Below are 12920 nucleotides of genomic sequence, written 5' to 3' on the forward strand. Positions count from 1 at the left end.
ATCCATCTCTTCTACCTCATTCCTCCCTCTCTCTTTTCTCTCTCTCTCTCTCTCTCTCTCTCTCTCTCTCTCTCTCTCTCTCTCTCTCTCCTTCCTCTACCTCATCTCTCTCTCTCTCTCTCTCACCCTAAACTGGCACCCTCTCTCTATCTCTCTCTCTCTCCCTCTCCTCTACCTCATCTCTCTCTCTCTCTCTCTCTCTCTCTCTCTCTCTCTCCCTCCTCTTGTCCTCTCCTCTTGTTCCCCCCCCCCCCCCCCCCCCCTCTCTCTCTCTCTCTCTCTCTCTCTCTCTCTCTCTCCCCCCCCCCCTCCTCAGACCTTCACTCTTCTCCTTTTTCACACTATTCCGCACACCGCCCCCCACATTGCAAAATGTTTTTTAATGTTATTGAACCAAAAAGAAAACAATTACTCTGACTTGGGTGCATGTTCACGCTAGCGCATGCTAAAATCATTTAAGCTACAATATTCTCTCTCTCTCTCTCTCTCTCTCTCTCTCTCTCTCTCTCTCTCTCTCTCTCTCTGACCTTCACTCTTCTCCTTTTTCACACTATTCCACATACCGCCCCCCACATTGCAAAATGTTTTTTATCTAATTGAACCAAAAAGAAAACAATTACTTTGACTTGGGTGCATGTTCACGCTATCGCATGCTAAAATCATTTAGGCTACATTATTCGCTCTCTCTCTCTCTCTCTCTCTCTCTCTCTCTCTCTCTCTCTCTCTCTCTCTCTTTTCTCCTCCTCAGACCATCTCTCTTCTCTTTTTCCACACTATTCCGCATACCACCCCCCACATTGCAATATGTTTTTCTAACCCCTATACCCCCCTCTCTCTCTCAATCTCTCCAACTGCTACTACCCTCTCTATTCTCCTCTACCCCACCAATCCCGACCCCTCCCCCCACATTGCCATGTGCTTTTTTATGCAATTTACCAAAAAGAAAACAATTACTCTGACCTCAGTGCATGTTCACGCTATCGCATGCTACAATCATTTAGGCTACAATATTTGCATTCTCTCTTTCTCTTCTGTACATATCTAAAACCAAATAGATTAAAACAAAGATAGAGAGTGGATAGTAGTAAGTGACCCAAATAACTGTATTTATTTGATGACGTTAACAGCTAAACAATGCTGTGTCCATAATTATCTTGGTCCCTCATCACATGTACATATGTAAATTCAACTAGATTAAAACAAAGACAAAAAGAGGAGACTAAAAAATGACCCAAATACTTTTATTTATTTTATGACGTTCAGTTACAATATAGTAGCTAAACATTGTTGTGTACACAATGTTCTTGGTTCCCTCATCACATTTTAGAATGTGCCATGACCGCATCTCCTCCAAGACCAAATGTTTCCTCCATTGTGTGCTCAACTTTCCCACCATGCGCTGCAGAAACTACAATCAAATTTCGGTTAGGGACAATGCTCTTAGCAAAAACTACATTGATACTAAAAGTTAACTAAGAAGCCGTAGAAGACAGTACCGAGTATTTGAAACCAATCACCTATTAAATGAATCCTATGACACACATTGTGTACCCTGTTTGAAAGGCGTGTTCTTGATATAATCCGTTGCTAACCCAGGATATGCATGAAGACCTTCTAGATATGGGAGTAAATTCATGAGGAGCACATTGTCGTTGCTCGCTCCATCGTAACTCCTTACTGTGACAAGCGTATGTGGTGGGTTTTCAATTGCCTTCTCAGGATTTTCATCTACTAGAATGGTGTTCAGAGGGTCCTTGATGTATGAGGCTACCAATTTAGACCTAAAGTTCTTCACAAACACCAAATTTAATTTTGGATGCTTGCCTTCGCAGTGCCTCTCTTCACAATGTCCTTGATGCAGACAAAACTTGAAAAATGTCTCACCATACCCAGTCTCTTTGTATTTACTCTTAATTAAATTGATAATGGGGGTCAGATTTTGCTCTTGCATGGAGCTCCAAAGCCCTACATCGAATAGCTCAAACACCACTCTCAGCAATCGCAATATCCCTGGTCACAATGACACACCCATTCGCCCTACATTTAGAATATTTGCAGCGTGGGAAGGAGCACTTTCCCACCGCCACCGTTTCAACAGGACACCGTTAACATCGAACACTATGATTTTCCTTTTCGCATGGCAAGAAGGAAGTGTGCATGTGCCTTCACGACGATCAATTACCAAATGGATCTTACTTAGCATCATATTAGGAGGGGTACATAATTCAATCTTTCACACTAATCGAGGAAGAAAGACACTTACCATTACGTAGATGTTGCAATTCTTCCATTGACTCTTGTCGATCTAGCAACAGTACATGTCGACCCATTCGCAGCCCCGGACATGCCAGAAGACCACAACCAGCATACATTTGTAATACTACATTACCCTCCTCTGTATAGAAAGAGAGTAGCTTCTCGTGTAAAGTTGGACTTCTCTCCATGCCCCCTGAAGAGATATCATCATTCTAAATGTATGTCTGGAAATTTAGATAAGCAAATACAATGGAGGTGAACTTTTTGAAAACTCACGGCATACCTCGCCAAGGACAGCCATCCGTTTTAAGTTGCCAATGACTGGCGTTGTAGTAATCAAAGATAACGTCCGAATCAGGCTTTCAATTCAATCTGTAGGCACCAATTTTGCAGAATACAACGATTTCCAAGCACCACATCTATGGGACTTAAGACTCGTAATGAGGACACAATCTAGCACACACTAATTCTCCAAAGCAAGCAAGTAGTTTTACCTACCGTAACACCACCATGGAGGCTAAATGGAGTAGCACACAGGACGATAGTGGTATGATCAAGATAGTACCCATTTTGATTTGCTAGGCTCGATAATACCCATGCATGTTCTCGACGACATATCAAAACTAGATTTCCCTTCTCATCAAGATACTCCCTAGAAATACCAAAAACCTTTTGGATTTGATTGATTTCGAAATGGTTCCATTTGGGGATATTGGGTGATGTTATCCCAACGACGCTTGTGTTGGTTGGTAGATGACAAAATATTGCATCGCAACCTACATTTGTTGTCCCGCCTCGCACCCGAAAGCTTCGCCTAGCTACTATAGCAATTTTTGTGAGTAGGGCACCTACATCTCCCTTTCCCGTCTCGTCAGCTGCTCCCATAGGATCAATAGCTAAAACCGCAGAATCTGATTTTAAAGAAATGAATATCCAGTTAGTAAGGTGAGACAATAATACTAGGAGTACCTCAGGTTGGTAGCATACCAGAGCTATGTGCCATTGAATTCTGCGCTTCATCGTGAGGTGGAGTGTTGCATTGCACCATGACATCTAAATATAACAAGCAGGTAAGTGACTGTATTTTAAATACTTAAAGATATCTTCTCTTAGTTGCTACACACTTGCTCACCTCCAACAAGAAGAGCAGGCTCCCCGCGGTGACCAGTCTCTGCTACAGTAGACAATCCTGTTGAAACTTCGGTTATTGTGACGTTCGCATCATCTGCATCCACCCACTGCAATAAATACATTTCTTACTGCACAACACATACCACAATCAATCATTCCATACTTACAAGGTAGACCGATAATTGTTTCCATTTCATTAGAGCATATTGCATCCTGCAACCCTTCACTTTCAGTGGTCGCCTGGCGGTGTAAATGAGTAGGCTCTATATTAATTCCAATCTCTGTGCACTGTCGTTGTGCCTGCTCATGTGCCTCGTCATGCGAAGGAAGAACATGAGGCTCTGAAATGGAATGAGATGCTGGTGGAGCTTGTTCAGGCTCTAGGATCTGACTATGAGCTTGGTTTTTTAGGCTTCTCGGTGTTAATAGGTTCTATCCCATTGATTGTGTGTCTCTCTCTTGACGTGCTTTCAGACTTGATGTACCTACCTTGTTTAGAGGCATTGGAGTATCTCTGTCCATTACTTGACCTTTACCCTTCTTCGCGCTGCTCCCCTGTCGAGAGCATATAAATTACACGAGTTCTATTAGTTCAACCTTTCCATTTAAGCAACAACAAGGGTGTGCAAAAACTTGCCTGGGTAGTTTGTGGGGCTCTTGTAGGTTTAGCAGTTGGAGAAGGCGGCACATCACTTTCGTCTTCATCATCCTCAAACTCCGAAGGACATTCACCGTCGCTGCGCCTTGGTTCACGATCCTCCTCCACCTCTTCTTCATTATCTGTCCCCTCAGTCACAACATCTTTTCCTTTTAGGGAACGTAGGTTCTTACCTTGGCAAAATTAATTTCACGTGTTGCAGTTAAATCCTCACATGACATGAAAATAGTTTAACTATGGTTTTGTATGCTTTTACCTCTTCTTGTTGTCTTTTAACTCTGCCGGTCTCTACCTCCTTGAACTGCTCCCGCTCGTTGGGGGGAAATGTGTCCTTCGCAAACTCAATGAAAAGAGGACACTCAACATAAACTTTTTTGGGCCACAATGCTGCACGTTGTTCTTCCGTATACATGCATGCAGTGTGCTTCACATTGAAACACTCTTTTGTAACTGGAACTTTATCTGTCCAATCCATGATCCGCACCCATCTGGTATATGTTTGTCAAAATATACTTATTGTCATCCACTCAACTTTTTTAAGATTTGGAAATCAAGTAGGACAAGATTACATAGCTGTAAAATGCCCGTTTGGCGGCCATGTTAGTACCCTCCCTCTATTTCTGCTTATTAGATTTGAGTCCACCTTTCAAGCTCTCGCACTCCACTTCATACAATGTGCCACTGTACCTCGATTGCCACTCCCTTATAGTTGTCACTAGGGTGTCGTTTTCAGGGAGGCGGCACGATTTATTCAGCAATGCATATTGTCTCCTAGCCTCGTTCACAAGTCGATTCCACCATGTCTCTCAACGTAATCAAGTGAGAAATACGGAGTGGTCATCTACATTATTACGCAACTATGTTATTGTTTACTATACTCTTTTTATTTGAAACATTTATCGAAAAATGACCTTACTTAGCGTTGATTTTAGGCTTAGATATAATGTGGTTGGATCATCGCTAACCAAAGCCCTTAGCACATTGCTACGATGATCGACTGGTAGATCGGCGCATGCAAGACTGTATATTCGATCATCTGTCAACCACTTTGGTCTCCTACTCCAATCTATGTCCATAAGCAATCTAGAAACAAATGTTAAAAAATTTTAAGCAGCACGTGAATGTAAACTTAACTCCATTTGAAAGAAACCCCTATTAATCTTACCTCCACCACTCCTCTCCTAAGTTAGGATCCGCAATTGCGGATGCCCGTTGCGTATTTTTTCGAGCTTTCTTGTCAGTCATATGGAATGCGTTACGGTAATGGGTAGTGAACTCCTCCGTTGAGAGCTCATTTCGCTTATTACTCACAGATTGCAAAGCCTTTGTATACTTTGCCTGAATCGTGACATTAGTTCATTCTTTGTTTGATCCACTACATTGTCATGGTGAGAATAACGTAAAGGACAATGAAACTTACCGGATATAGAAGTTGGGATAGCACGATAAGAGGGACCTTGTACCAGCGTCTTCACAATCCCCCACGCTTATTCATTTCAGCATCTAATTCTCGTTGCAACCATCGTGGAACATCTTCCTCCAAACCCTTAAGCAATGTATCCATGTTGGTTGTGCCCATTGCTCTTACCATACATAGCATATCTATGAAGGAAGTTTTTACGTAGCCTTTGTCATTAATGTTGTGGCAACAAAACTTACACCATTAAAAGACTAGGAAGAGATAACCATGCTATAGCTAAGCTTATCAAATTGACTAGGAAGCAATACTCATGCTATGGCTAAGCTTATCGATTCGACAAGGATGCGTTAATTATGTTATAGCTAAGCTTACCAATTCAAGCATGCCACCACAGTGAGAACTTCTCCCTCGTTCTCTTTAGTGACCTTAACCATGCAAGCTTCCACACAGCAATGGTACTTAGGCTCCTCTTTGTGAACTGCAGAGCAAAATTACCTTGCATAGTTTCACAAAATTCATCTCATCTTGATATTGAGTCAGAAACAGAAGTGTATAAAGTAATCTACCTGTATCAATTTGTGCATTCCATGCCCGAAGACGGTGATTCCCATCCCATGTGTACAACATTTTTCCTTTCACATCCCCCCACCCGGATTTATGCAATTGTTTCTCAAATTCCTCATTAAGTTGCATCCAGATTGGATCCCAGGTTTTCCGAATAGCATGACTAACTTCTATTGAATCTAGATCTAGAGTCCTTATTGAAAGCATGAACCTGGCACGATGTGGAACATATCCATTTCTAGAGAACTCCAAAGCTAGATTGTGCACATGATCTTGCACTGGCCGTACCGCTGGATGAGGTAACAAGCGGCACAATGGCACTGGTGGCAGTGGTACTTTGCGAGTATCCTGTATAACCGTACTTGAATAGCTTTTGATCTTGTAGTTTGAAATAGGAAATGTTAGAGGAGCATACCATTTTAGAAATTACCAACCTGAAGGCGGTGCAAAGTGTCGTCGAGCAAATCCCATTTCAGCGTGGATTTCTCGGTAATAGTAAAAAGACCGCGATATTCATCCCCCGCATCCTCTCTTTCGTCATCTTCTTCACTTGAGTACTTCGCAATAGGGACCTTGTCCTTTGATGGCGCTGGTACCTCGGATTGTGTAGTGCCCTCTGCATTGGCTTTCACTGGCTTTTGCACTACTTTCGCTTTGGTGACTTCTTTCTTTGTGCTAGCACCTTCCTTTTTCAAAGGAATTCTACCCTTTTTCTTTGGGGGCTCCCAGCTAGGGTCCTCTTCTTTCTGTGCTCGTGTGACCAGCTTGCTTTCAACGACTTCACTTGCTTGATCTACACTTCTTTTCTTGACACCCGTCGATTACTTGGCCATAGGCAAATAATAATTAGCTTAGGTTACTGGAAAACAACGATTAATTTCATGAGTAAATAGTGCAATAAACTCCAGTGGATTACCTCTGCAGCAAGAGTCTTTGGAGGAGGCTTTGAAACTCTTGGTTTGGGCATAGCACCCGATGCTATGCTAGTGGCTCTTGGTGAGAACCTTTGCCTCCAGAGGATACAGTTCGTTGTCCTTTTGCCTGGACACAAAATGTTCGATGTTGCTTGCAAAAGAGAGCATGTAAGTCTAAATAAAACTAAGAGGTCTCATTACCAATTCTCTTATCGGCCACGCCACAACTGTACCCACTGCTGCACCTAAGGTGGACACATCATCGTCAATGGGTGGAACATGTGGCAACATGAGACCGGGAGTTGATGCCGATTGGACAGCTACTCCCAACGTGCCTCTAGGAAACTCTCTTCCATGTAGCTTTTCGTGGGGTAGAGACTGTATCATAATTCCTTTCCCAACTTCCTTGCCCTTGCTTAAGAGCACCACGTGCTCATTCTTGCTAAAAGACAAATTTTTCGTAGCCATGTTTCATTTTTCATTTTTCACAGATGAAATCCTTGCGGAGAGAGAGAGAGAGAGAGAGAGAGAGAGAGAGAGAGAGAGAGAGAGAGAATAATGAATCCCAAAAAAAATAGAATGCTTCGGCATTTGTTCAAAGGACTGACCTATATAGCTGAATGTGGTTGAATGTCCTCTAGATTTTGTTTTCTCCAATATTGCAACACCTTCAACAAAGTAACGTGGGTTTTGTTTAGTCTTACATCAACATAAAGAGAGAGAGAGAGAGAGAGAGAGAGAGAGAGAGAGAGAGAGAGAGAGAGGATGGCCGACGGAGAGGACGGGGATGGAGAGAGGTAGAGAGAAAAGGAGAGGGAGAGGGAGAATGGCCAATGGAGAGGACAGGGATGGAGTTAGAGGACTAGTAGGAGAGATGAGGGACAATAAGAGGAAGAAGGAAAATTGTTGGGAGGGATACAGTAGGAGGGAAGAGGAGAGAGGTGGAGAGGATGAGGGATAGAGAGAGGATAGCTAAGAGGGGAGGAGATGGTGAGAAGGCACGGGGTAGAGAGGTAGGAGGATGGGATGAGGTGGTAGAGAGGGAGGAGGAGGAAAGAAGGGAGGACCATACTTGTCTAGAGCAACAACATAAAATGGTCCTCTCAATCTTTACTCATCTTTTTATATTGTAGGGAGGAGAGAGAGAGACTCACATATAAAACGCACACACAGACGCAATAAAGGCGAACATGCACTACCGCAAATTCAAACAACAGCAAAAAAAAAACTTGTACTCAGTAACTTTCAATACACCACCTCTCACCACAATATGCAAAAGAGACCAAGATGTTGCAAAAATGCTCCTCTAACAAGGTAGCTTATCTGAGAATGCAATCTAGAAACACCACTATCCACTTTCCTAGGTACGGACGAAACAAGTCATTTATCATTTGCTTCTAGAAAGTGGAGGTTGTAAACCCAATAGGTAGGACAAAGAAATGGTAATACCCATACCAAGTACACGTCACAAGCTTCAAGACATCCCAAGAATGTGGTCGTATTGACCTCAGATCAATTTTGGTTGATACATACCTTGAACTTGAGAGTCTATCTATGAGGCCATCCATCCACGGTAGACGATACTGATGCTTAATTGTAATTCTATTAAGGCCCTTATAATCTTAGCAATCAAGACAACGCTGCCCGTGGAGTTACCTGCTCCCCGAGATCCATCTTGCACATGATGACATGATGCGCATCCCCATAACGATCACCAACCCTTATCTCAGAATATGAGGAAGGGAAATGCGTCATGTAATAGGAAGAAACGCCTCCCTAAAAAGAGGGTGCCCCATAGGCAAGACCCCATAGTCAAACACTCCAGATAGTCCACACACAAAGAAGATGACTCCTGTGTCAGGTTTCCCAATATACACATGTAGGTAGGTTCTGTAACACCAACGGGCACTTTTTTGTGCTTACCATACTTCAAACTCCACAGAGGACTCCACTCCTTGCTAAGATTGATGCGACGGACCAACATATATTCAGATACTCACAGTCTCAACACTTGCAAAGAGTATGTTGAGAAAGTTTCTCTTAGAACTGATATTCCTAATGCTAAAACGAACTGGAAAACAGGCACGCTTCAACTTTTTCTGTGTGTGTCAAACAGAAGGTTCTCAATGATGAGGTTGAAAGAGTGCGACACAAAATCCGATAAAAAAGCATGGCTGGAAAAAATTATCGCCGTCTCATATAGGTGTGCTCATACGCCTAGTCTCCAAGTACGAGAGAGAGAGAGAGAGAGAGAGAGAGAGAGAGGGAGAGAGAATCGTGGCTGCCACTGACGCTGACACACAAGAGAGAGAATCCTGGCTGCCTGTGACGTTGATGCACAAGAGAGAGAATCGTGGCTGCCTGCTGACGCACAAGAGAACCTCCTTGTCACGCTGTTGATGCAGCTCTTAGACGTCCTTGTCACGCTGTTGCGGACCTGGCGGAGGACCTCCTTATCACGCTAATGCTGCAGCAGTAATCGAGATGGGGTCGGTTACCTTACTTGACCGCTTGCCGGTTCTCGCGAGAGAGAGAGAGAGAGAGAGAGAGAGAGAGAGCGCTTACTTGGGGTTGAAGACCTGCGACGTAGGCACAGAAACCTTTAAAAAAAGGAGCAATAGCGATAACGCTATTGCTCCGTTTATTTTTTACTTTAAAAAAGGCCAAAATAAAGGAGCAATAGCGATATCGCTATTGCTCCGGGATTTTTGACTTTAAAAAAGGCAGAAAAATTTCATTATTAAATAGGGAAATCATGTCTATATTTAATGAAGCAATTCATCTTCAAAGCCTACATAATCATACAGTACATACGGGAAGACTAATAAAAAAAATCCCCCGCTTTGCGCATCCCTCCCCCTCCCCCGCATGTGCATACCCCTATCTCACCATGCTCTCTATTCCCTACCTCCTCCGCCAACACCTTGCGGCTTCTCCTGTCATCTGTCTCTCCCATCAACATTTGTCAACTACATAATTATGCGCCAGATCTGCAAGCCCCCCTCCCCCATCTTCCTCTCTCTTATGCGACGTACAAGAGACAAAGAGAGAATGGTCATGGGCTTGCGCATGAGAGAGAATAGGATGGGCTCGTGACCAGGAGTGAGACAGAGATAGAGATAGAGATAGAGAGAGAGAGAGAGAGATATCTAGATCCTTGCTCTTTGCTGCAAAAGAACGCGCAGAGGGAGAGGGAGAGGGAGAGAGGTGTGCTATGCCTCTTCTCTTTATGAATGGCGGTGCACTTTTCCTAAAAATGGAAGGAACATGAGGAGTGTAAACAGCGAGCTGCACCTTATTTGACCTTGGCGATTGCAAGCATCTAAACAGATACTTCCTATTTTGGAATAAATCCCAACCGCACCTGCCTATTCAACTCAATGGAAGCTACAACCCAGCAAGATTGCAAGATGAGGGAAGGTTGCATCAACAAAATACCGTACATTCAGTATGTGTGTGTGTGTGTGTGTGTGTGTGTGTGTGTGTGTGTGTGTGTGTGTGTGTGAGAAAGAGAGATTAACAAAAAAGAAAAGTGTGTGTGTGTGTGTGTGAGATAGAGAGAGAGAGAGAGAGAGAGAGAGAGAGAGAGAGAGAGAGAGATAGATAGATAGATAGAGAGAGAGAGAGAGATAGAAGAAGAACAGAGTTTTAACGTGGTATGAACAGACTCCTCTTTTTTTTTCTTTTAACCATTTCAACCTCCACCCTCCCTACTCTTAACATTTTACTTGTATCAAGGAGTTATATAAAGAGATGGCTCAATACAGCTTACCATTTTTTTTCCATCTTTTAGTTATCTCTCCCCCTACACCTCTCTACTTACCTTCACTCACCATCTGTACTCCTCTACCTCTCTACTTAGCATCACTCACCATCCCTCATTTCTACTCCAACCTCTCTCTATCATCTTTACTCTACCCCATTTCTCTATCATCTTTCCCTCCAACTGTCCCTCCCTTCACTACATCCACATACCTTTGTCCAGTCTGCCTACATCCTGTGCTCAGGGCACCTTCACTACTTTCTCTCAATCTATCCTCTATCTCCCCTTCTCATCCTCTCCTCCTGTCCCTCACTTTGCCAACACATTCCTCCCACCTCCATCTCTCTCTCTCTCTCTCTCTCTCTCTCTCTCTCTCTCTCTCTCTCTCTCTCTCAATGGAAAGCTCTCATTTCATCGTTCACGTGGGTGGTGTGGGGGTTGGCAAACCACACCATCTATCATCGGAAAGATCTTTGTTGGTTCTATCTGGAGCTGACATAAATGCACCAGCTGGCTATAATGTGTTTGCCCTATCAAAATCTGTTGAAGGTGAACCATCAACTTTTCCTTTGCAGAATGCAGGTAAAGGTAATAGCTCTCCTCTTTATGTTTTGGATGCTAAAGTTTCCACAGAGTATGTTGCATTCTTGGATTCCCCTGTGAAAGCTACTACAGCACTACAATCTGCCGACATACTGTTGCTTTCTTCTGATGAAGAGAAAGAAGACTTTCACTTTGACCCCGCCAACAAAACACCCAAAAATGGGGTGATTGACCTAGACTCCCCACTACAAGAGGGATGTAAGAAGGAGCAGGCACCGATCGGTGATTCCTTTAGCATAGTGGAGCTAGCGTTACATCCCACTATGAGATCTCCGAAGCTAAAGAACTTGATCGCATCATCGGAATGGGAGTGGGTGGAAGAAATTCCATCAAGCTACAATGGAAACATGGTGTTTGAATTTCCACCTCAGCCTAATATCAAGAGGTCAACTATGGATGGAATGGAGCAATCAGTGGATGGTCACGTGTGGACAAAACCAACAACCACAAACATCAAATTTCTAGAAACTATCAGGAAAAGCTATTGTGGAGGTGATTTTGAATGTGTGTTTGCAGAGTGCTCGCAAGTGTTATCTACAAGAATACCCAACCCATCGTCTTGGACAGGTATTCCTTATTCTTTTCTTTCATGTACAAGGGAAGAGTGACAAAATCACAATTGTAAGCATGGAATAACAGGTAAACTAATTGAGAGACCAGTGCTAAATGGTGACTTGCAAAAGTATGGCACCTTGAAGTGCTTCTATTGTCAACATGTGCCTGCTATTCGAAAAACCTGCGACTGCCAATTTTACTACATAATGCCAACCGACAAACGCTATTCTCGAGCCATGGTGCACCAAGGCTTCCATTCCCATGATGTCAAACTAGGGTCATCCAAAAGTACCATTGCAAGGGTGAAGTCTTTGGTGGCTGAGGCCGTTGATTCGCTTGGCATCCAAGCTGGGCCGAGAAAAATCCAAATGGAGGTGGTTAAGCTTATTTCCCAATCTGTCCTTCAACCTTCATCAGGTGAATGCACGTCGTTTGGACAAGCAGAGTTGTCAGTTCTACTTCAAGAAATATTTCCTCTTGTTAAAAGCCAAAGGTATGGGAAATGCATTTTAATATACTTTATAAACTTAAAGTCTTATATATTTCTAAACTTTCATTATCTTCTCCGCAGAATTGAGGATTGGGTGCATAAATTTCGTGGGGAGTCGAGTGCTCGTGGAGAGGAGTCATTGATAATTGACTTAAAGAGACGCTTGACATTTGTGTTTATCCACGAAATGCTATTTCCAGGTCAATCTAATAGAGAGGAGGATAGATGTTTTGTATTCAAGATGTCGACAACAGGTCCTGGCTCAGGCATAGATCTTGTCAATAGAATGCGAAGAAATGGGAATGGAGATCTAAAAAGAGCGTGGGTTTGCTTTGATCACGTTCGACGGGTAGAAGGATGGACAACCATGGCAGCACATGTTTACGATCCAAGGAAAGTTTTAATTTAATTATTTTAATTTTATGTTCAATACATCCTACAACCTATTCTAGAACAAATTCTAGAGTACTAAACACATATTGATGTTCAGTGTCCAAGAATTAATGACAATTGCCATATGTGAGATGAAAGAAGAGGACACTACAACACAGATGATATTTTGGCAA

General features: G+C 43.0%; 1 pseudogene across 1 annotated transcript; it reads right to left on the bottom strand.

The window, feature by feature from the left end:
• Positions 1-1058: 1058 nt before the first annotated feature.
• Positions 1059-7426, bottom strand: LOC147459274 (uncharacterized; annotated as a pseudogene). The gene is made up of 21 exons (XR_015187847.1): positions 7145-7426; positions 6946-7070; positions 6464-6853; positions 6032-6377; positions 5838-5943; positions 5634-5647; positions 5466-5569; positions 5211-5383; positions 4962-5128; positions 4622-4886; positions 4302-4536; positions 4025-4213; positions 3555-3942; positions 3389-3481; positions 3244-3309; positions 2751-3167; positions 2655-2675; positions 2540-2577; positions 2264-2468; positions 1552-2163; positions 1059-1408 (listed from the first exon to the last, which is right to left on the bottom strand). The product of XR_015187847.1 is annotated as an uncharacterized LOC147459274 (transcript).
• Between the last annotated feature and the right edge of the window lie 5494 nt (positions 7427-12920).

The sequence above is a fragment of the Adiantum capillus-veneris genome, chromosome 4, assembly GCF_014529385.1.
Source record: "Adiantum capillus-veneris isolate H3 chromosome 4, ASM1452938v2, whole genome shotgun sequence".
Classification (NCBI taxonomy): domain Eukaryota; kingdom Viridiplantae; phylum Streptophyta; class Polypodiopsida; order Polypodiales; family Pteridaceae; genus Adiantum; species Adiantum capillus-veneris.